Source organism: Mobula hypostoma, chromosome 19 (assembly GCF_963921235.1).
Source record: "Mobula hypostoma chromosome 19, sMobHyp1.1, whole genome shotgun sequence".
Classification (NCBI taxonomy): domain Eukaryota; kingdom Metazoa; phylum Chordata; class Chondrichthyes; order Myliobatiformes; family Myliobatidae; genus Mobula; species Mobula hypostoma.
In genome coordinates this window covers 21,238,609-21,260,620 of record NC_086115.1, presented here as the reverse complement: position 1 = coordinate 21,260,620, position 22,012 = coordinate 21,238,609, and the positions used below count along the sequence as shown (strand labels likewise).

Genomic DNA, 22,012 nt, shown 5'->3' with positions numbered 1-22,012 from the left:
GTACAGTGGAGTTTCCAGCTCCTACTTTGCCACCAGACATACCAGTAATCCCACTGTCCACCTTTCACACCACTGCCAGACACTCAAACATCTCCACCTGCACCCCATCCTCACCCTCTCACCCAGGCAGTCAAACCTTATCTAAGTCTGAACACAACAGCCCAAAAGGACTTCTCCTCTAACTCAGTCTTTAACCTCATAAAACTTCTTCACCACCCGGCATTCACATTCAACACTGTCTCCTCCATAATCACCAGCCAACCTCACACTTGCAATTCTCAACACTAGTCCCAACAGGCGCCGAAATTGCCCCTATTCCACAATTCTAATGACCGTGCCCCGCCTATCCACCTCTCCCTGCCCACCCCCGTCTATCCACCTCCCACCCACTCAATCTAACCTCCTACTTTCTTCTCCACCCGCTTCTTTCATTCTGCATTTCAAACTCCTTCCAATTTTTCCAGTGATCTTGCGATACCCAACGTACGTACCGGCGCGCACACACACAAAGCGCTACGAGTACGAGCAATCCCCAGGCACTCGGCAAATAGCAACGCGTTGGCCAGCTTTTATATTCGGGCGCGGAGTGATACTTCACTGGCCTCCGACAATCCGCTGAGCAGAGGAACAAGATACCACAGACCCCCGTGGAGTGGGTGGCAGGGGGGAGTGTGGAGCAGACCGAAGGGACTCAGTTCGTTAACAGCGTACCACTGTCTGTCCTGACATAGTCCGTGCTCCTCAGGAGGAACTGTGCCCTAACAGTCCCTGTGTTTCTGTCACGGGTCTGTCTTGGTAAAGTTTGCATTGCTCCCTCCTGACAGCGATTAGAAGGACTGCGGTCCCAGGCACGGTGATGTGTCTCCCGCAGCATGACACGCTGTCACGGTGCATTTTGTTTTACTGTCCGTCGACTGCAAGCCACGGGACAGCACAGACCATCACTGCACTGTCAAAGCCTTGGCGCCACCCGCCATCGGGGACAGCAGTTCCCAAAGCCTTCCAGTTTGTCATTTGTAATTCCCAAAGTGGATCTACCCCGGTACAGGACGCATCTTACTCGACGCCTTTGCCCAGCATGGCTCTGTACCGCGCAGTTTTGTGCTTCACAGACAGTGGTTCCCGGCGCCGTTTCGTCCCTTCACAGCATGCGTTCTCGTTGTCAGTCGTGTCCGGTGCAAATCTCTCCATTACAGATTATGATCTTGCACTGGACCGCAATGCTCAGTACGACTTTGTCCAGTGATTACGTTACTGATTGGTTTCTCTACCTCTTGACCGCAGTTGCGAGATAAAAATTAGAACATCAGACCCAGAGCATTACAATAACGAAACAGGTCCTTCAGCTCACTATGTCTGTGTCAACCACGGTGCAATCTAACTATTCCCATCTGCCTGTACATGGTCTGTTCCCTAATGACCGTGAGTCAGTCTAAAAGCCTCTAAAACATCGCTGCATTATCTGCCTCTTCTGGCAGCAAGTTCTAGGTATCTACCACTCTGTGTAAAAATCGTGCCCTGCATATCTTCTTTAAACTTTATCCCTCTCTGTAAGGCTATTTCCTGAAGTACTTGACATTTCCACCGATGGGAAAATGACTGTCTACCTTACCTGAGCCTCTTATAATTTTATATACTCCTGACAGGTCGTCCTTAAACCTCCGACTGAAAAAAAAGTTCTCTAACCTCTGCTAGCTCAAACTCAAACCTGGTGAACCATTTCTGCACCTTCTGCAACGCCCCACATCGTTCCTGTAATGTAGTGACCAGATGGGACTAATCAATGCTCTCTATGGCTACCACATAACTCACTGACTTTTACACTCAGTGCCTGACTGATGAACGCAGGTATGCTCTATGCCTCTTCTTTCGCTATGAAAACTGACAGGGCAATCTCTTCCGTCATATTAATACTTTATCAAATCATGTAACATCTATTTCTAGCTAAAATCAAATCATGTAACATCTATTTCTAGCTAATTAAAACAACAACTTTCTCTTCGCCCTACAATCCAATCAGAATTCCCTTGTCTGTAGACTGCACACCCACAAAATGTTGAGAGAAAAGCTTGCTGTAGGAATACACCTATCAGTATAACATGGAACTGGAAGGGTATGTGTCATGGAGAATCATGAAACAGACGGTTATCCAGGAACATGACCTCTCTGTGATGTGAGGGTGCACTGCACAAGTAGTATATGATAGCTGTAATCTGAACTCCATAGCATTATTTATGTTTAAACTGGCAACACACAAAATCACATTTGGCATCACTTGTTCCAATCCAGTTACTCAACCTGTGTGACTAAGATAATGTATGTTCATATGAAGAAGGTCATGACAACATTCAGACGTAGGTGGATATGTGACAAGTAATATTCGTGCCACGTGGATGTAAGCCAATGACTACCTCAGATAAGAAAAATCTCCTTTTAATAATCAACTACATTGCCTTTGCTAATCAGACCATATCAACGTGCATGGGCTGTGGAATAACGGTCCCTTCAAAATAATGGGTGCCTATCCGTGATCAACACAACCAACCTTTAATAAGGGTTCGTCACTCATAAATTTTGATTCCCTGAATGTGCACTGAGGCAATACACACAATGTTTAGCACTGATTAGCTGCTGAAGGCTGCATTGGAAATTGGGAGCAGTCTGCACTTAGAGTCATACAAGCAGTGCCTATGATCCAATTTGTCCACATGGACCAAAGTGCCTAATTAAGCAAGTTGCCTAGATTTGACCCACAGCCCACTAAACCTCTCCCATTCATGAACCTGTCTAAGTGTCCTGCCTTTTACCCTGGGAAAAGACCATGACCATCTACCCTACCTATGTCCCTCAGGATTTTATAAACCTCTATAAACTTACTCCTCAGCCTCCCTCTCTCCATGGTCTATCCAGTCTCTCCTTATAATGTCAGCTCTTCAGTCCCAGTTACACAAGTGAATCTTTTTTTGAAATCTCTTTAGATTAATCACATCATTCTTGTTACATGGTGACCAGACTCCACACAATACACCAAGTACATTCCCAAAGTCTTGTACAGCTGTAACATAACCCTCCGACCCTTGTTTCCAATGCCCCGACTGATGTAGGTAGGCATGCCAAGCTCCTTCTTCTCCACCTGTATTGCCACCTTCAGGAAACTATGTACTTGTACCACTAGATCTCCCTGTTCTACAATACTGTTCAGGGCTAATTCATTCACTGTGTATATCCTGACTGGCTTACCTTCCCAAAATACTTCACCACACATCTATCAAGTTAAATCCATCGCCTGTTTGCTTACCACATCTATATGGACTTCAGTAAGGCCTTTGATAAAGTTCCACGGGCAGGTTGCAATGGAAAGTTAGCTTGTATAGGATCCAGAAGAGCTGGATATGGAATTGGCTTGATGCTGGGAAACAGAGGGTGAGGATGGAAGGATGTTTTTTAGCCCACGACTAATGGTGTTCCCCAGGTGTCAGTGCTTAGTCCATGACTATTTGTCAACTATATCAATAGTTTGGATGAGAACGTACAAAGAATAGTTAATAGATTTGAAGTCAGCACAATAGGTGGGATCATTTAAAGTGATGGCTATCAGGATCTACAGAGGTATCCTGATCAGCTGAGTAAGTGGGTCGAGGAAAGGCAAGTGGAGTTTCATTCACATAAGTGTAAGGTGTTGCTATTGGGAAGAAAAGGAAGGGTAGGACTTTCACAGTGAACAGTATGACCTAGGGGAGTGTTGTGGAACACAGGGACCTCGGAGTACAAGTATATAGTTCCCTGAAAGTAGAATTGTAGATAGGCAGGGTGGTGAAAAAGACCTTTGGCACTCTGGCCTTCATCAGTCAAGGCACTGAGTTTAGAAGTTGGAATGTTACGCTGCAAGTTTACAGGATGTTCTGAGACCACATCTGGAATATTGTGCTCAGTTTTAGTTATCTTGCTAAAGGAAAGATGTCATTAAACCAGAAAGAGTACAGAGGAGATTTGGAAGAATTCAAGGAACTTATTGGACTCAGGGACTTATGGAGAGAGGTTGAGCAGGTCGGGACTTCTTCCACTGAAGCGTAGGAGAAGGAGGTGTATAAAATTATGAGATGCATAAATAGGGTGAATGCATGTTGTCTTAAGGTCTGAGTTGGATAACCAAGAACAACATTTAAAAGGTACTTATATAGAAAAAGTTTTGAGAAATACAGGCCAAATGCAGGCAGGTGGGACTAGCTTAGACGGGAATCTTGGTCAGCATGACTCGGACTCCCTATGACTCCATTACCACCTTGTTATTCCTGCACCTGTCAGTGAGGTAGCTAGTTCCTCTAGTTCCCACTGGCAATTGGAAGGCCTAAAGTACAATCACATCAAAGTGGCCACATGTTTTTATTTCGAAAATCTCCCCTTAGAGCCTGACAGGACATTCTTTCCAGAAGGTCTGGTCTAAGTGTTGCGGTCTCGATATCTCAATTCCCAACTCCTCTCTTATTTCCATCTATATCATGCTTGTAGCATCTATACCCCAGAACACTGACTTCCAGTCCTGCCCATCCTGTAATAACAGCTCTATGACAAAAGCTGGTCCTCATCCCCACATCGGATTCTCTAACCACTTATATGCTATGCTATTTCCTGCATACTGCCCACTGATTAAACGTGTCAAACCAGTGCAAAGGAAGATAAAGACCTGGCCAGTACAGAACTGTTTTAAAAACACGGACTGGAACTGGAGCCTGTTCAGGGAGGCGGCTACCTACGACCATCACATTAACATCAATGAATATGTGAGATCTGTGACTAGCTACATAGAGAACTGCAGTGGGGACTTCCGTTGCTATTAAACACATCTCTGTGAGGGCAAAGCAGAAGCCAGGGTTGACAGCAGAGGTTCGAGCATGGCTGAGGGACTGGGGCGCTGCCTTCAGATCACGGGGTGAGACAGCTCTCAGGACAGCAAGGCTGCACTTCGCCACACCATCAGAAGGATTACTCACAGAGAATACACTGCCACTTCTGCGACACCAGAGACACAGGGCACCTATGGCTGGGCACTCAGACCATTACGGACAACAAGTTCACCCTGCCCAGCAACGACCGTTTCTCTTCCTGATAGGCTAATGCCTTTTTACCCTTGGTTTGATGCACGGGATGATGTGCTGGCAAGGAAGGACCCCCTCCCCGCGGTGCAGGCACACTGCCTGGCTGCAGCTGGTGTGAGGAAGACCCCAGCCAGGGTTAACCCTTGTAAAACTGTGGGGCCGGATAATGCACCTGGCTGAGGTGCAGAGGGACAGTGCAGTCCAGTTAACTGCTCTAGCAGACGTCTTTAACTTCTCTCTCAAACAGTCCACAGTCTCCTCAGGCTTCAAGGTGGCCACCATCATCCCTATGCCCAAGCGGGCAGCAGCAACTTGCTTCAATGACTACCGTTCAGTGGAACTGACCTCAACAATAATGAAGTGATTCTAGTGGCTGGTTATGGATCCCATCTTCCTGCTACATTGGACCCTCTCCAGTTCGCTTATTACTCAGATCTGTCCCCTGATGATGCTCTGCACTCTACTCCATCCTGTCCCACCTGGAAAATGGTACCAGGATGCCATTTATTGACTTCAGCTCAGCGTTCAATATGACCATACCTCAGAAGCTGTTGGTTAACTGTCCTTGCAACACACATCAAAGTTGCTGGTGAACGCAGCAGGCCAGGCAGCATCTCTAGGAAGTGGTGCAGTCGACGTTTCAGACCGAGACCCTTCGTCAGGATTAACTGAAGGAAGAGTTAGTAAGAGATTTGAAAGTGGGAGGGGGAGGGGGAGATCCAAAATGATAGGCGAAGACAGGAGGGGGAGGGATGGAGCCAAGAGCTGGACAGGTGATTGGCAAAAGGGATACGAGAGAATCATGGGACAGGAGGCCCTGGGAGAAAGGCCAAGGGTGGGGGGAACCCAGAGGATGGGCAAGGGGTATAGTCAGAGGGACAGAGGGAGAAAAAGGAGAGTGAGAGAAAGAATGTGTGTATAAAAATAAATAATGGATGGGGTACGAGGGGGAGGTGTTGTTTGTGTGTTGTTTGGTTAACTGTCCTTGCTGAGTCTCAACACCTTTCTCCTAGATCCTGAACTTCTTGACAGAAAGACCACAGTCAGTCCTTGTTGGCAGAAACATCTCTAGCTCTATCAGGCTGAGCACCAGCACTCCCCAGGGTTGCACACTCAGCCCACAGCTGTTCACGCTGTTGACTCATGACTGCCCTACTAGTTCCAGTTCAAACGGAACCATCAACTTTGCTGATGATGAACAACAACTTGAGTCTCAACATGGACAAGACCAAAGTGATGATTGTGGACTTTAGGAAAGTGTAGGCTGACCACTCCTCACTGCACAGACACAGCTCCTCTGTGGAGAGAGTTAGAAGCACCAAGTTTCTGGGAGTGCACATAACGGACAATCTCTCCTGGTCCCTCAACACCATCTCTTTGATCAACAAAACACAGCAGCATCTCCACTTCCTGGAGAGTTTGAGGTTTCCCTTCCCCCCATTTTAATCAATTTTTACAGCAGCACATCGACTGTGTCCCGACCAGCTGCATCACCGTCTGGTACAGGAATTTCAAGGCATCTGACTACAAGTCCCTACAAAGGATTGTGAAGACTGCTGCGGGGGTCATCAGAGTCTCTCACTGATAAGTACCATTAGAGGTACTTATCAAGAGAACTGCATGCATAGGGCCCTTACCATTGTCAATGATCTGTCCCATCTGTCGAAGAATCTCTTTGACCCCCTATAATCAGGCAAGAGGTACTATAGCATTAGTACAGGAACTATTAGAATGGAAAACAGCTTCTTCCCCTAGGCTATAAGACTCTGAGCTCCTTGCCACCATCCAGGAACTGTCAGGTATAAAGCACAAAAGTGGCATTATACTGTTTGCTATTTAACTTGTATCGTACATGCACCTTATTGTTTGTTAATTGATTGGAGGCAACATTACTTTATGTGTTATGTGTGTGAGTTATATGTACTGTGCGGTGCACCTTGATCCAGACGCACGTTGTTTCATTTGCCAGCACGCATGTGTACTATTGAATGACCATGAACTTGAACTTGAAGTTGAATGACACCGGTATTGTATGTGTCTATCCATGGCCTGAGTTCACCTGCCTGGCTTGTTAGCGTTGTTGCATTAAAATAAATGCATTTTAACATACGACTTCTGCCTTGCTTTCTACCCTGCATATTGAATTTACACAATTGAACTTCTATGTCTGTCTCAATGTCCTTATGAGCTGCACTGATAACTTTTGGTTCCATGTCCCTGCCAGAATAGTTTGAACCTTACTGAGTAGCTCTAGTAAATGTCAAAGTATCTCTTGGCAAAACTTTAGCACTAATACTTCAAACACCATACTTAGATCTCAGACACAGCCAACATAGCAATCTTCAAAATGGCCACTCTAAAGAGATTAAATGGGTATCTATTTACGCTGTACAATCCTTGTGCACATTTCCCACACTTCCTAATTACTTTGCAGTGATCACCAAGCAATTCACAGTCCAAAGATTTTAAGGCTTCATTCTTAGAAATCTTCAATTATGTTAGAGGAACTGTTTAGCTGCCATAATTGTTAAATAGTTAGGGTGTTAATTACTAGATAACTTTCTTTGTCAGGTTGAATACAGTTTTATGAAATAGATGGGATAAATCCACACAAAATATTTTTCCAAAACTGACAACAAGGTATAAATCAGACAGTGCAGTGGCTCACAACCCAAACTATAATCTTTCCCAACGTAGATTTCTGCTAACTTATAAAGGTAAATTGGTTGTCCAAGAATTGATATTTGTTCTGCAAAGTAGGCATAATTTTAATTTTTTTTGCGTGTGCCTGCGAGCCTGCGAGTCTGTGCGCGTGTGTCTGCGTGTGTCCATGATGATGTCTTTTTCATGGCTTTTACAAGGCGCGGAGTGAGAGAGAGAGACTGTATGGCACGCCTCTCCTCACACAGACATTTTCACAGTATTTTTCCCTTTTACTTTACGAGGTCGAGTTGCGATCTCGACATTCAACCCGGCACAGATGGAAAGCGTACTTGGGAGCAGACCCGACTAGTTTCGAACCCGGGAACCTCTGCTCCCGGGTCCGGCGCCGATATCAATGCGCCACCAGCCGGGCCCAAATTAGGCATAATTTTAAGGTGATTGGAGAGAAGTATAGGAGGGGTGTCAGAGACAAGTTCTTTACATAAAGAACGGTGGGTACATGGTTTGCCCTACCATACCCTGAAATACCCTTAGAATACATTAGGGGCATTAAAGACCCGAAATACCTTAAAATTCATTAGGTGTCAGGAAACATAGAAGAGGCTTGACCTAAACACAGAGCAGCAGAAAGGATTAAGCTGTGAGCAACAACTTTAATAAAAAAAACTGCAAAATAACAAGCCATGAGGGGCCACAAAACAAGACAGAGCAGATACTTAACACAAGGCAACAAGGTAACTGAAGGCTAGGAGCAACTGGCTGTCTCAATGGGTGAATAAAGACTATGGATAAGAGTTGGGTTTAAAATGAACTGCGGGTGATGAGTCAAAGACAAGTAGCCGGTGTCTCCTACGAGCCAAAGCAGCCAAATGGAGATCGGGAGGAGCCTGCTTGTGCACGGTGGGGCCCGATATTCCAGGACAATCTGGGTGGGTCTGATGAAACTTCTTGATGAATGAGGGATCCAAGCTGTAATGAGACATCACCCAAGAACTCTCCTCTGGACCACACCCTTTCCAGTTTACCAGTTATTGCGCACCCTATCGATGATGACAAAAATCCATCCGTGCACACTGGACCATCTTCCACCATCCTAGGTTCTGCAGATGGGTTGAGTGGTCCATGGATAATGGGCTAGAGGCATGAGGCATGGAAGGTAGGTGTGATCTGAGGGACAAGGGCAGCTGCAGACAGTAAGTGACTGGATGGGTGGGATGGGTAATCTTGTAGGGACCATTGAAACAGGGCAAGAGCTTGTGGGAGTCGCAGCTCGGGGAAGATCTCAGCTGGACAGCCAGCCACAGTCCCCAGGCTAGAGTACTCTAACAGGCCCCACTAGCAGTTGGCCTGGTGGCAGTAGACAATGGCTAAGTCATGGTATTCCTGTAGGAGTTTCATGAGGTCAAGGGGTTCCACTGACTCCACAAACTTACAGGGTGAAGTCAAGTAAGGTTGCGGTCAGTTGGTCTGGTAAGTGGGTCCCCAATTCAATAGTGAATGCTAATGACAAGGGCCCTACAGCCTGAAACGGTTCTGAGAAAATTGAACTGCGGTTCTAACTGATGATCTGAAAGTTGATCCATAAGGTCCTTGTCATTACTTAGAGCCAAAGTGATGAAACTTTCAAGTTAGTGGGCATCTCCTGGGTAGACGGTTCGTTTTTCAATTGCTCCGAGAGGGCATGACAATAATGGACTAGCAGGACATTCCACATTCCAGCCACACTCCACCATGAAGGTCCTGAATCCTATAGTACGATCCAGCACAGAGCACGAGCCTTGTTGCAAGCAAAGTATCTGATCCACTGCCTCCCTTCCACATCCCGGATGGTCAAAAAGCCCAGCACATCTCAGCAGTGAAATCCTCATATCCAATGCAATAGTAGTCATATTGTCCCAGTTAGCAGTGGCCCAGGTCAGAGCTCACCCAGTCAAAAGAGAGATGAGAAGTAGGATACAGAGTTGGTCCATAGAATACAGAGACAGCTGGAATTCAAAATGTAAGGTGACTGAGACAGGAAGTTGCAGCATTGGGTTGGGAATCTGTTGAAGATTTCGGGCATCAGAATCCGTGTCTCTAAGGGAGGAGGTTGGCTTGGACGGGGTTCCTGTATCATGACGGGGAATTGTAAGAGACTGACAGGTCTGACTGGTCATAGTTTCCTGCTGTTTCTAGATCATGCCTCATGTCAATGGATGACTTCCTTCAGGTGAACAAACTCTGCTGGGTCAATCAAGGTTTCACCCATCCTGTCAGGAAATGTAGTTGAGGATTGGCCCAAACACAGAGCAGCAGAGACGATTAAGCAGTGAGCAACAACTTTAATAACAAGCAGCAAAATAGCAAGCCTGAGGGGCCACAAAACAAAGAGAGAACAGATATTTAACACAATAAGGTGAAATGGTAACTGAAGGCTAGGAGAAACTGTTTGAGGCTATGGTTGAACAAGGACTGTGGATGAGAGCTGGTTTCAATGGGCTGCAGGTGATCAGTTAGAAATGAGAGGCAGGTGACTCCTGTTAGCTGGATGGAGACTGGGAGGATGCTGCATGTGCAGGCCTGACGTTTGGGGCATTTAAGAAACTCTTAGATAGACGCATAAACGATAGAAAACCGGAGGGCTATTTTGGAGGTAAGAGTTAAATTGACCTTTGAGTAGGTTAAGAGGTGGAAACAATATCGTGGGCTGAAGGGCCTGTACTGTACTGTGTTGTGCTGTAATGTTCTATGTTCTTAAAATATGGCCTGGTATAGTCAGGAGAAAAATAGACACAGAAGATAGCAAGTGTGAGCAGTATTGATTAAAGAATTATTAAAACCCGGAGAAATGACATTGAGCATCAGGGTTCAAAGATGGGAACTACTTGGTTGAGTTTAACAACAGAAATGGCACCATGATGATTCTGTATCAGAGATCACCAATTGATGGAAAATAAATGGGGGAGCTATTGGCAACTAAGTTTCATAATGATTCAGCAAAAGATGGGGATGAGATCAATTGTCTTCATATGAATTGGCTAGAAATGCAATTTTAATGCTGAGGAGGCAAAGACAATCCTCAATGAGTACTGAAGAACTTCCACGATCAGTAAGTTTCCAATATGAATGATGGCGTTGTTGAGCAGGTCGGGTAACATTGATCTGACCACCATGAAGGAAACAGTAAGTTAGACTAATTATGGAAAATAACAAGACAGAAAACAAGAAAATAAGTATTCAACTGAAGGAGTACAATAAGCTGATAATAGATATCGCTTAGATGAATAGGAATTAAACTTCTAGGAAGTAATCAAAAATACAAACTAAGAAGGTGCTGCAAAGAGGCTGATGGTTTTTTGATACAGTTTTGGAAGAAATAGGTGTGGTGGTGATTTTTAAATCATCTATATTTCAACAGATTGAGCCATGTAACTTGCAAAGTAATATATGTTATGTCTAGAGCTACTGAAGAGATGGTTTCCAAATGCTTAAATGTGGTATTGTGGTCTGGATTGAACTGCGGTGAAAACCGTCAGAACACATGAAGGTTCCAGCACCTCACAATTATGTCACTGGACTGGAGACCATGGTGGCAGAGGTAGAACTTAGTAGACAGGACACAATCTCCACAAAATTGTGGAAAGATCACGATCAGAACTCTTGTCCATTTTTGGTCCTGAACCGAATCCACCAATGTCTTTTGCAACAGACAGCCCAATAATCGTGGAGGTAAGATCTGTCCTTTAATAGCATGTGAGCAGGCCAGCTTCCCCTAATGCTTGCTTTCTCCATTTATCGTCCACACTATGTGTTCATCATCTCTTGATGCTGCAACATTGGAGCAGTAAAGTCAAATTGGGTGTTGCACAAATGATTGATATCATTTCTGATCTGTGGTGTATCATGATCATAAAAACATGTAAACCACTATGTATATACAAAGCCTCTGTACACACTGGAATCAATTTCACGCTACAATTCAATAACATTATGCATTACAAAAGTACAAATTTCATGTGGATAAGGCCTGGGTGAGTGAGCAACAGGAAGCGTGCAAAAAAAGATCACTGGTTACTGTAAATTGTCCGTGCCGTACCGCAATCAATCAATAGATAAATAAACAAACTGGGTGCAGAGTAAACTGATTAACTTTGGAAGGAACAAAAAATATCTGACCCTACAACTGCCTAGATGTTTAGAGAAAATGGATCGTTGGGAGAATCTTTCTGGGTATTTATTTCAGTCTTTTTAACCACCAAATATGACTTTTTGGAAGCAGGATGCTTGGATGGTTGCCTCCAAAGCAATCACTAACAAGCAACAGAAAAAAAGAAGCAGAGACCACAGGCTGTGTTATGTGAGACGCACCCAAATGGATAAAAATGCGGTTAAGGCTCTGATAACATGCAGGTAAGTTTTACGTGAGGTCAAAGCCAACTTGTCAGCCAGCTATTCTGATCCTCTCGAGGAATCTTGTCTCTCCCAAGACCCGGGCTTCTCTGTGTCATTAACCAGGATGACTTCTTTCTTATGCACTTTCTTTACTGTCTTAGACCCTCGTATACAGTTTCATGTCACCCATAATCTTAACCTCAGGTCAAACGGTATTTCCCATTAGCAAACTGCCAGCCAGTTTATAGATGGGAGCTACGAGACCTCAACACCACAAGGTGTGGAACAATTTTCTGCACCTCACGAGTTAAAATTTAAACAACAGGAATTCTGCAGATGCTGGAAATTCAAGCAACACACATCAAAGTTGCTGGTGAACGCAGCAGGCCAGGCAGCATCTCTAGGAAGAGGTACAGTCGACGTTTCAGGCCAACCTTCCAAAGTTAATCAGTTTACTCTGCACCCAGATTGTTTGTTTATTTATCTATTGATTGATTGCGGTACGGCACGGACAATTTACAGTAACCAGTGATCTTTTTTTGCACGCTTCCTGTTGCTCACTCACCCAGGCCTTATCCACATGAAATTTGTACTTTTGTAATGCATAATGTTATTGAATTGTAGCGTGAAATTGATTCCAGTGTGTACAGAGGCTTTGTATATACATAGTGGTTTTCATATTGATTCCAGTGTGTACAGAGGCCTTGTATATACATAAACAACAGGAATTCTGCAGATGCTGGAAATTCAAGCAACATACATCAAAGTTGCTGGTGAACGCAGCAGGCCAGGCAGCATCTATAGGAAGAGGCGCAAAATTTTGCATCTCCCCCTCCCCCTCCAGCTTTCAAATCCCTTACTCACTCTTCCTTCAGTTAGTCCTGACGAAGGGTCTCGGCCTGAAACGTCGACTGCGCCTCTTCCTATAGATGCTGCCTGGCCTGCTGCGTTCACCAGCAACTTTGATGTATGTTCCTTGTATATACATAGTGGTTTACATGTTTTTATGATCATGATACACCACAGATCAGAAATGATATCATTCATTTGTGCAACACCCAATTTGACTTTACTGCAAGGGTCTCAGCCTGAAACGTCGACTGTACCTCTTCCTAGAGATGCTGCCTGGCCTGCTGTGTTCACCAGCAACTTTGATGTGTGAGTTAAAATTTAAGTTCATTTTGCAGAAATGATATTCAATGTTGCCAGCCATTTGATACCTCTGGTAATCCAAGGCCTCCAGCTCTGTGTTCCAGCTGTTAGCGGATTTATTTTCTCAACCAAGTTCATTGAGTTTACCTCATGATTCAACGGGCTAAAGTAAACTACTCACATTATTACTGTGGACAGTTTGCAGTGTTCCTCTGCAGTAGAATAAAACTCACATAACCCTCCTTTTCTACAGCCTACCAGTTTAGCCATGGCCAAGCATGTCACCAGATCATGCAACCTGTTGAGCTCATTTTTCCTGCATGATGTGGGACTCTCTGAAGCATACTGTTAGTTAGAAATGTAACTATTTTAATGGACTATTGTATCACATTATTATCAAAACCCCTAGTACTAGACACATTCTGCTTAAGATTCTTTAGTAGTCCTGATTGCATGAATCCTGTGATTAGCTTCTGCTGGCTCCAACTTATTTTATAGGGTTTATCTCAAGGTTGAAGCAAGCTATAAAATTCGTTTTTGTCTCGGTAAACTATCAGTGCAGGTAGTTCCTGATAATTATTTGGAGAAAGTCTGGAGGATCAATTTTTCTTGTCCTTGATATCTCAAGATGGACGCTGGAATTTCATTCCTAGAACAGCATTGCTTGTGCATTGTGGCATTTTCCAAAATATATTGCATACTACCTACCATGATTTTGCATTTGACAGACTTTATTTAGTCAATCATCTCCAAAGTAACAAGACCCTAAGCAAACGAACTACGCTTCTGCAGTTCCAGTGGGGAATTGGGATGAAGATAGGTGTCAATCATTTTCCATAGTCACATCATCAACATATCAGTTTGAAATTTCTTAGTTTGTGAAATTCTTGATGATATTCTTGTGTGGTTCCTATTGCCATCTTTGTTTGTGCTTATGAAACATTAATGAAACAAATAAATAATATTGAGCTGTTTGAGGCTGTAATTTATTCAGTCATATCCTAGTTCATCCTACATAAAGTTCATCTTCTAAGACTTTCAATACTCTAAAACGTTAAATCTGAAAAACTACCTGGTACATTTCCATTCCCTGCTGCCCCTAATAATAGCCTGGAGCAACTCAGCCTTGATGACTCTACAAATACTTAGGCACATGAGAAATATGACCTCAGTTAGTAACTTAAAACCACTGCGTGATTTCAGTTTGCAGAAATGAATTCCCAAAACCTTTTATCTGTCCCCATACAAACTCCTGATCTCTTGGTCAATAAACATTTCTACATATACACACACCAAGCCCATGAAACTTCAAAGCAATAAAAGTCTATTCAGCCCCTTGACTTGCTCAGGTGTTGTAACTCAGGTTTAGACTTTTTTTTAGGTTTGTAAGGGTGGTTTTTGGGACAGAGAGGAGAGTTAGGGGTCAGGTTAGGGTTTAGGGGCAGGAATGAGGGGAGGCTAGAGGTCAGGGGTAGTAAATGAAGAGTCTAGGCAGGAGTACGAGTTCAGGTCGGTGAGCTGCATGGTCGAACATCAGTGATCTCAGCTGCTGCAGAGGAGACCAGCAATCCCCCAGGTTGGAAACTGGTCCCAGCCTTGAAGTCAGTACTTACTTCAAGAGGGTAGGTGACCCCAGGTCATCAGGGTCGGAGGCCGACTTGAGTCCGGATGTAGAAGCCCGAAGGACAGATCTGATGAAGTCTACAGGGCTATGCCGAAAGTCAAGCTTGAAGGTTGAAGACCAGAGGTAGAAGCTCAATGGAGTAACAAGGGTTCGAAGGAACCACAAGGGCCTGGGTCACGGGGTTGGAGGACCATGCAAGTTCAGAAGTTAAGGCCTGAAAGTCAACATAATCCATGTCCTGGGGTGAAGTACAAAATTGGAGGCCCTCTGTCTGTGAATCTGAGAATCCAGGGTCAAGGGCTCGAGACCTGGAGATGGCCTGTCCTGTGGTTGGAAGCCTGTCTGTATGGGTGGGTGGGTGGGAGGGATGGGGGGGGCTTGTTGTACTGTTATTTTCTTGTTTTGTTGTGTTGTTATTGTTGGTACTTGTGTTGTTCTGTGGAACACTGTGGGCATACGATGTCAGTGTCAGAATGCGTGGCAACGCAGAAAGGGTGCAGAGGAGATTTACAAGGGTGTTGCCTGGATTGGGGAGCATGCCTTATGAGAATAGGTTGAGTGAACTCGGCCTTTTCTTCTTGGAGCGACGGAGGATGAGAGGTGACCTGATAGAGGTGTACAAGATAATGAGAGGCATTGATCGTGTGGATAGTCAGAGGCTATTTCCCAGGGCTGAAATGGCTAGCATGAGAGGGCATAGTCTTAAAGTGTTTGGAAGTAGGTATAGAGGAGATGTCAGGGGTAAGTTTTTTTACTCAGAGTGTGGTGAGTGTGTGCAATGGGCTCCTGGCAGCAGTGGTAAAGGCAAAAATGATAGGGTCTTTTAAGAGACTCCTGGATGGGGTACATGGAGCTTAGAAAAATAGAGGGCTATGGGTAAGCCTTGGTAGTTCTAAGATAAGGATATGTTCAGCACAGCTTTGTGGGCCGAAGGGCCTGTATTGTGCTGTAGGTTTTCTGTGTGTCTATTTATAGGCAAGATGTTAGAATCCATTATTAAGGGTGAGATTTCGTGTTACAGGGAGGCACCGAATAAAATAGTCCAAAGTCTGCATGGTTTCCTTCAGGGGAAATCTTGCCTGACAAATCTATTGGAATTCTTTGGGGTAGTACAGGCAGGATAGGCAAAGGGAAGCCAGTGGATGTTGCTTACTTAGATTTTCAGAAGGCTTTTGATGAGATGCCACAGCCGAAGCTGGTAAACAAGAGCATTACAGAAAGATACCAACATGGATCGAAGATGGGCCAGCCGGAGAGAGTGAGAACTAAGATGGGATTTTCTCGTTGGCTGCCAGTGTCTATTCTGCATTGGAAACACTGCTTTTCACATTATATGTCAATGATCTGTATGACAGAATTAATCATGTTTGCAGATGATATAAAGGTAAATAGAGGGGCAGGCTGTGTTAAGGAAGCAAGGACCGGGACAGATTAGGAGAATGGGCAAAGAAGTAGTAGATGGAATTGATGGCATCCGTCTGTCTCAAAGAACAATAGAGTGCAGCACTGGAGTGACCTCTCCAGGGCACAAGCTGGGCAGAGGGTATGGAGATCCTGGGATGCCCAGTCAGCAAGATCCCCTCTTGGCCTCACTCATGTAGTCTAAAGGAAAGCGAAGCAATACGTTTGGCACCAACTTGGCTGCAGGAGCTGCTGGAAGGATGCTCAGCCACCTTAGGGGCTCCACTCTGGATTTTCTGTCTTGGTTTACTCCCGTAGCCTTCGTTTCTCCCAATGCTGCTCTCAATGCAGTGGGGCTACTTACCCTTAGCTGGGGACCTAGTTCACGAGCACCAGGGTGTGTCCACATGCCAGTAGGCCTGTGTGCTATGTGTGCAGGGGCCAGACCTCCTCCCCGTCTTCTGTAGTTCAGCCTGAGTCCGAAAGGAGGTCAGTTTCCGTGTGTCGCCAGCAAGGAGGCGCTACATGACGTTTGCTGTTGGAGAGGCTATGTACTGGCAGGGAGAGACTTGTGCATTCAGCTCTCCTTTTCACAAGACTGATAGCCAGTGGTGGAAGCTATAAGCAAGAGTGACAAGCACAGCCCATTACACTACCACACTGGACACGTCAAAACAACCATCTGACACACAAATGTGGCAGTGTGGCAGATGGAATATTGTGCAGGGAAGTGTATGGTTGTGCACTGTGGTAGAAGGAATAAAGGTGTAGAGTATTTTCTCAAAGGGGAAATTCAGAAATCAGAGGTGCAAAGGGACTTTGGAGTTCCAGTGCAGGATTCCCTGAAGGTTGACTTACAGGCTGAGTTGGGAGTAAGAAAATTAATTTTGAGAGGACCAAACTGTAAAAGCAAGGACATAATGCTGAAATTTTGTACAGTATTGGTCAGACTCCATTGAGTATTGACGTTGGATAGGAGCCAGAAGAAATTTACAAGAATAATCCTGGGAATGAAAGGGTTAACCTATGCGAATGTTTGATTTTTCTGGGCTGGTACTTACTGGAGTTTAGATGAATGAGGGGTTATCTCATTGACATCACCAAATATTGAAAGAACTAGCACATGGACAGGATGTTTCCAATCGTGGGAGATTCACTGATAATAAAAATACAGCCCGACTCCCTGAGTGTCGTGACTTGTGGATGATGGTGCATTGATATTGTCTTGGAGCAATGTTTCTTTAAGAACAAGCCACAGCAGTTCCTTATTTCATCTAACTGCAGGCGGAGATGAAAGCTCTCTTGCTGGGACCGAACACCGGAGGGGCAAGCCTCTAGCCCAGTATGGAACCCAACACTATCCAGCCAGCTCTGGTGCCTCCTTTGCCGGTGATTGCAACAGGTGAATCCAAGGCATGGGGGCCTTGTCTGCTCAAGAACCAAGGTAATGCAGCTCCCCCACCATCAGGCTCACCATTGAACCAGAGATTCAGAGTCATGGTATTCTACATTACCAATGGAAGTTATTGGGTATAATTAAAGTTGAGGTTGATAGGTTCTTGATTAGTAAGGACATCAAATTTTACAGATTGAAGGCAAGAGACTGGGCCTGAGAGAAAAAATAAATCAGCCATGATTAAATGACAGAACAGACCTGATGGGCCAAATAGCCTAATTCTGCTTATAGTTTCTTATACAATTAAAGACCAATGAATCTTGCATCAATGCTGGGTAAACTATTGGAGAGGCTTCTCAGAGACAGGGTATATGAGTATTTGGAAAAGCGTAGTCCAGTTTGGGATGGTCAGCATCATTTTGTGAGGGACAGGTCATGCCTCATGAACCTGATTGAATTACTTGAGGAAGCAACAAAACATATTGATGAAGGCAGAGCAATGGATGTATTGGATTTTAGTAAGACGCTTGACAATTTCCCCCATAATAGGCTCAGTCAGAAAATCAGGAGGCATGTGATCCTGGAAAATATAGCTGTACGGATTCAGAATTGGCTTGCCCACTGAAGGCAGAGAGTTCTAGCAGATGGAGCATACTCTGTCTCAGATATCCCACCTCTCCCGGAAGTTCCGGGAGTCTCCCACATATTAATAGTGGCTCCCTGATGCCCGCAAATTATATACGATATCACGGAAATCAATTTTTTTGAGAGCGAGAGAGAGAAAGCAAGAGAGAGCGCAAGAGCGACCACATGCGAGAGCGAGAGCAAGCAAGCGTCCACAAGAGAGAGTGAGAGAACACGCGCCATGGCAGAGTGTCCCAAAAAAAGAAAATATAAAACGTACGTCACCCCAGACTACCCTAAGGTGTACCCCTGCCTAATAGGGGTCAAAAATAATGACAGTGTTGTTCGCTGCACTGTTTGCAACAGTGACTTTTCTATTTCCCATGGTGGGTTAAAATGTAAAAGACATGTTGAGGTGAGTTTAACAGGTGTCATTTGTTCATTAGCATAGCTAACATTATTTAAACTAGCTGGCTAGCTGCTAAGGAGCTACTCTATTGCAGACATCCCACCTCTCCCGGAAATTCCGGGAGTCTCCCGCAAATTGATGGTGCTACCTCCCTGAAATGAGTTTTTGCAGGGTGGGAGGTCTGCTGGCTGGAGAGTAATGATCAGAGGCGTTCCGCATGGATCGGTTCTGGGAGCCTTTCTCTTTGTGACTTTTATAAATGACTTGATGCGGAAGTGGAACGGTGGGTTAGTAAGTTCACAGATGACAGAAGGGTTGGTGATGTTGTAGATCGTGTAGATGGCTCGTTAATCTTGTGTTCATTAGAAATTGATAAATTGCATCTGTTGGTAGAAATATTGCAGTAACACTCTAGTGTAAAAGGTATTGGAAACTACTATTAAAATATTGTAAGACGTGATTGTACAACTGTTGCTTGTATATTCTACAAGATGGTGAATTAAAATATTTCATTCTGCAGTTGCTTGGGAACAAATTTATTTAGGGGATCAGAGTTCAAATACAAATCAAATACTCTCTCAAGTTAAATTAAGCAGACCGAATCCATAGCACAAATCTGATTTACTGTTTTGCCATAGAGTATTCTGAAAATAGAACACACTTTCCAAAAGATGCAGCTTCATTCAACAGCTGTTGTGCTGTCAAATGTTCCTGTTGCCTCTCTTTCAACACGTAAAATGTTGCATTTATCACAATTTTTGAAAAAAATCCATTTTCCCAACATTTCACCAGATCTAGTGATGTTCCCATGCAGTAACCTGTATTCATTGTATTCCAGTTCTTAATGAAGTTAGGCAGTGCTGCAGTCCAAGAACTAGTGAAACCTCAAAAGACTGACTGCTACTGAATATCAATCTTATGAAGAGCAAGACTGGCCCTCGGTGGCAGTAGAGCTGTCTCAGAACCTCCAAGTAAATGAAGATGTTATTCGACGACATCATGTGTGTGAACTATACAGTCATGGAATTGACCACATTGGGGAAGAGGCAAGAATGTTATTATTCTGAATGATAAGTAAAGTAATACAGTATCCAGAGTCATAGAGCAGAGTAATAGTTCCTTTGGCCTATGTATACTAATCCCATTTTTCACAATTTACCACACAGCCTTTTATGTCTTGCCATTTCTTAAACCATTATGAGTCTTCCTTCAGACAGAGCCCAAATTTACTCCTTACATTTACTACTTGTATAAGTAACCTAGAGCTTACTACAGCCAATATTATTTCATTTACTGTAACACCTTTGTAAAACAAAAAAAAGTTTAATCACTAATCTGAAAGATTGGCTCTGAAGGTGCCACGTAATGATGCATGTACACTTCAGCCCAAGTCGTTCTCTAGTTCAGAAATATAGCTTTCGACTTTCAATCATATGACTTGGTGGCAGTGAGCCAGGTAATCAGAAACAGTACTGTGAGATTTCTCCTTGTTGTGTTTATGAAGAGATGAAGGTTTCTCCTTGCTGAAACCTCTGATACGAACTTTCCATAGCTGTTTCTAACTTCTCAATTTTAATTCTCTAGGGCCTGATCTAAAATGTTCCAGGAAGAAGTATGAAATTTAAGCCCCTCTTGGTGAATATGTTGTTTGTTTTTGCTAACTTTTGTGATAGTTAGCATCATTACTCATTCTAGTGGGTTTATTTGACTGTTGCCAGCAAAGCCTGCTGTTTTTCCAGTGCTTCCCCAACTATCTGGGTATAAAAGGCATATTGTACAATAGGCAAATGCATTAAAGTCAAACTGCCATTTCTACACAAGGAAAATCAAATGGCTATACTCAAATTAAATATGTTTCAATTGGCAAAGAGAATAAGATTTTAAAATGTAAGGTTAGTCATTTTGACAGGACTGTTGGGGGGAAAATGATGAGAAATTAGCTAAAGTAGGTATACAGAAAGATAATACTGCACTAGTTCTTGAAGTACAAAATCAATGTATAGATACACCAAGCAAGAAAGCAATTCACCTCTATTGCAAAGAAATTAGTGAATAAGGATAACAAAGTTATCTCCCCTGCAGGATACAATTACACAAGATCTTAATAGGTGACGCAGAGATGAAAACAATGTAGAATAGATTCACCTGGTTTGTAGTTTTCCAGTAGGCAGAGATTAAAAATGATTCTCCTTTTTGGGCTTAAAAGAATGACAAGTAATCTTGCTAAATCAAGACATACAAGGTTCTGAAAGTGATAAGGTAAGTGTTGACAGGTTATTTTTTTTCTAGCTGCTACATCTACCATAGGTTGCCCCACACTTTTGGGACCGGAACACTCTCTCCTTTTCTGAACAGACTAACAAATCAACATTGTTGTTAAGTTTTTTTTTAATGAATGATGTATTAGTCATTGAGGCCTTGGCATGCATTAAAATTAGATGGCATATGATCGTTTAATATCCTTTATGAACAATCTACTGTGCATAAGTAGCATGGTAGGAAAAAGGAACCGTGGCTGATGAAACACATGAGGCAACTCGTCAAGAGGAAGAAGGAAGCATAGGTTAGATACAGGAAGCAGGAGGGGCTCATGAGAAATATAGGGTAGCCAGGAAGGAGCTTAAGAAATGACTTAGGAGAGCTCAGAGGGGCATGAGAAGGCCTTGGCATGTAGGATTAAGGAGAACCCCAAGGTGTTCTATGTGTATGTGAAGAACAGAAGGATGACAAGAATGAAGGTGGGGCCGTTAAAGGATAAAGGCGGCAACATGTGCCTGGAGGAGGAGGAGGTTGGGGAGGTCCTAAATGAATACTTTGCTTCAGTATTCACAAGTGAACAGGACCTTGATCAGGGTGAGGTCGAAATAGAACAGGCCTGTGTGCTGGACAATGTGGAGATTAAGGAAGAAGTGTTGGATCTTCTTAAAAACATCAAAATTGTTAAGCCCCCAAGGCCGAACATGATGCACCCCAGGTTGCTGTGGGAAGTGAGAGAAGAGATCGCTGGAACAGTAGCTACAACCGGGCATTGGTAAGATGCAGAGCTGAACTGAGAAGTGGCAGGTGGAAATCAACCCAGAAAAGCGTGAAGTGATACACTTTGGAAGGTTGAACTTGAAGGCAGCAAACAGGGTTGAAGGCAGGATTCTTAGCAGTGTGGAGGATCAGAGGAATGTTGGGATCCATGTCTGATGATCCCTCAAGGTTGTGGCATATGTTGATAGGGTTATTATGGTGTGTTGGCCTTCATTGGTTGGGATACTGAGTTCAAGAGG

General features: G+C 44.0%; 1 protein-coding gene across 2 annotated transcripts in view; it reads right to left on the bottom strand.

The window, feature by feature from the left end:
* The window catches only part of LOC134358895 (protein phosphatase Mn(2+)-dependent 1K-like), a 33,237-nt gene extending 32,414 nt beyond the window's left edge, over positions 1–823 (bottom strand). Inside the window, exon 1 of one of the 2 annotated variants that reach the window (XM_063071516.1) lies at positions 492–823. The gene's annotated coding sequence lies outside the window, so the exon portion shown is untranslated. Of the gene's footprint in view, positions 1–400; positions 421–491 lie in introns of those variants that run through there. The other variant, XM_063071517.1, reaches the window with a different exon arrangement.
* Between the last annotated feature and the right edge of the window lie 21,189 nt (positions 824–22,012).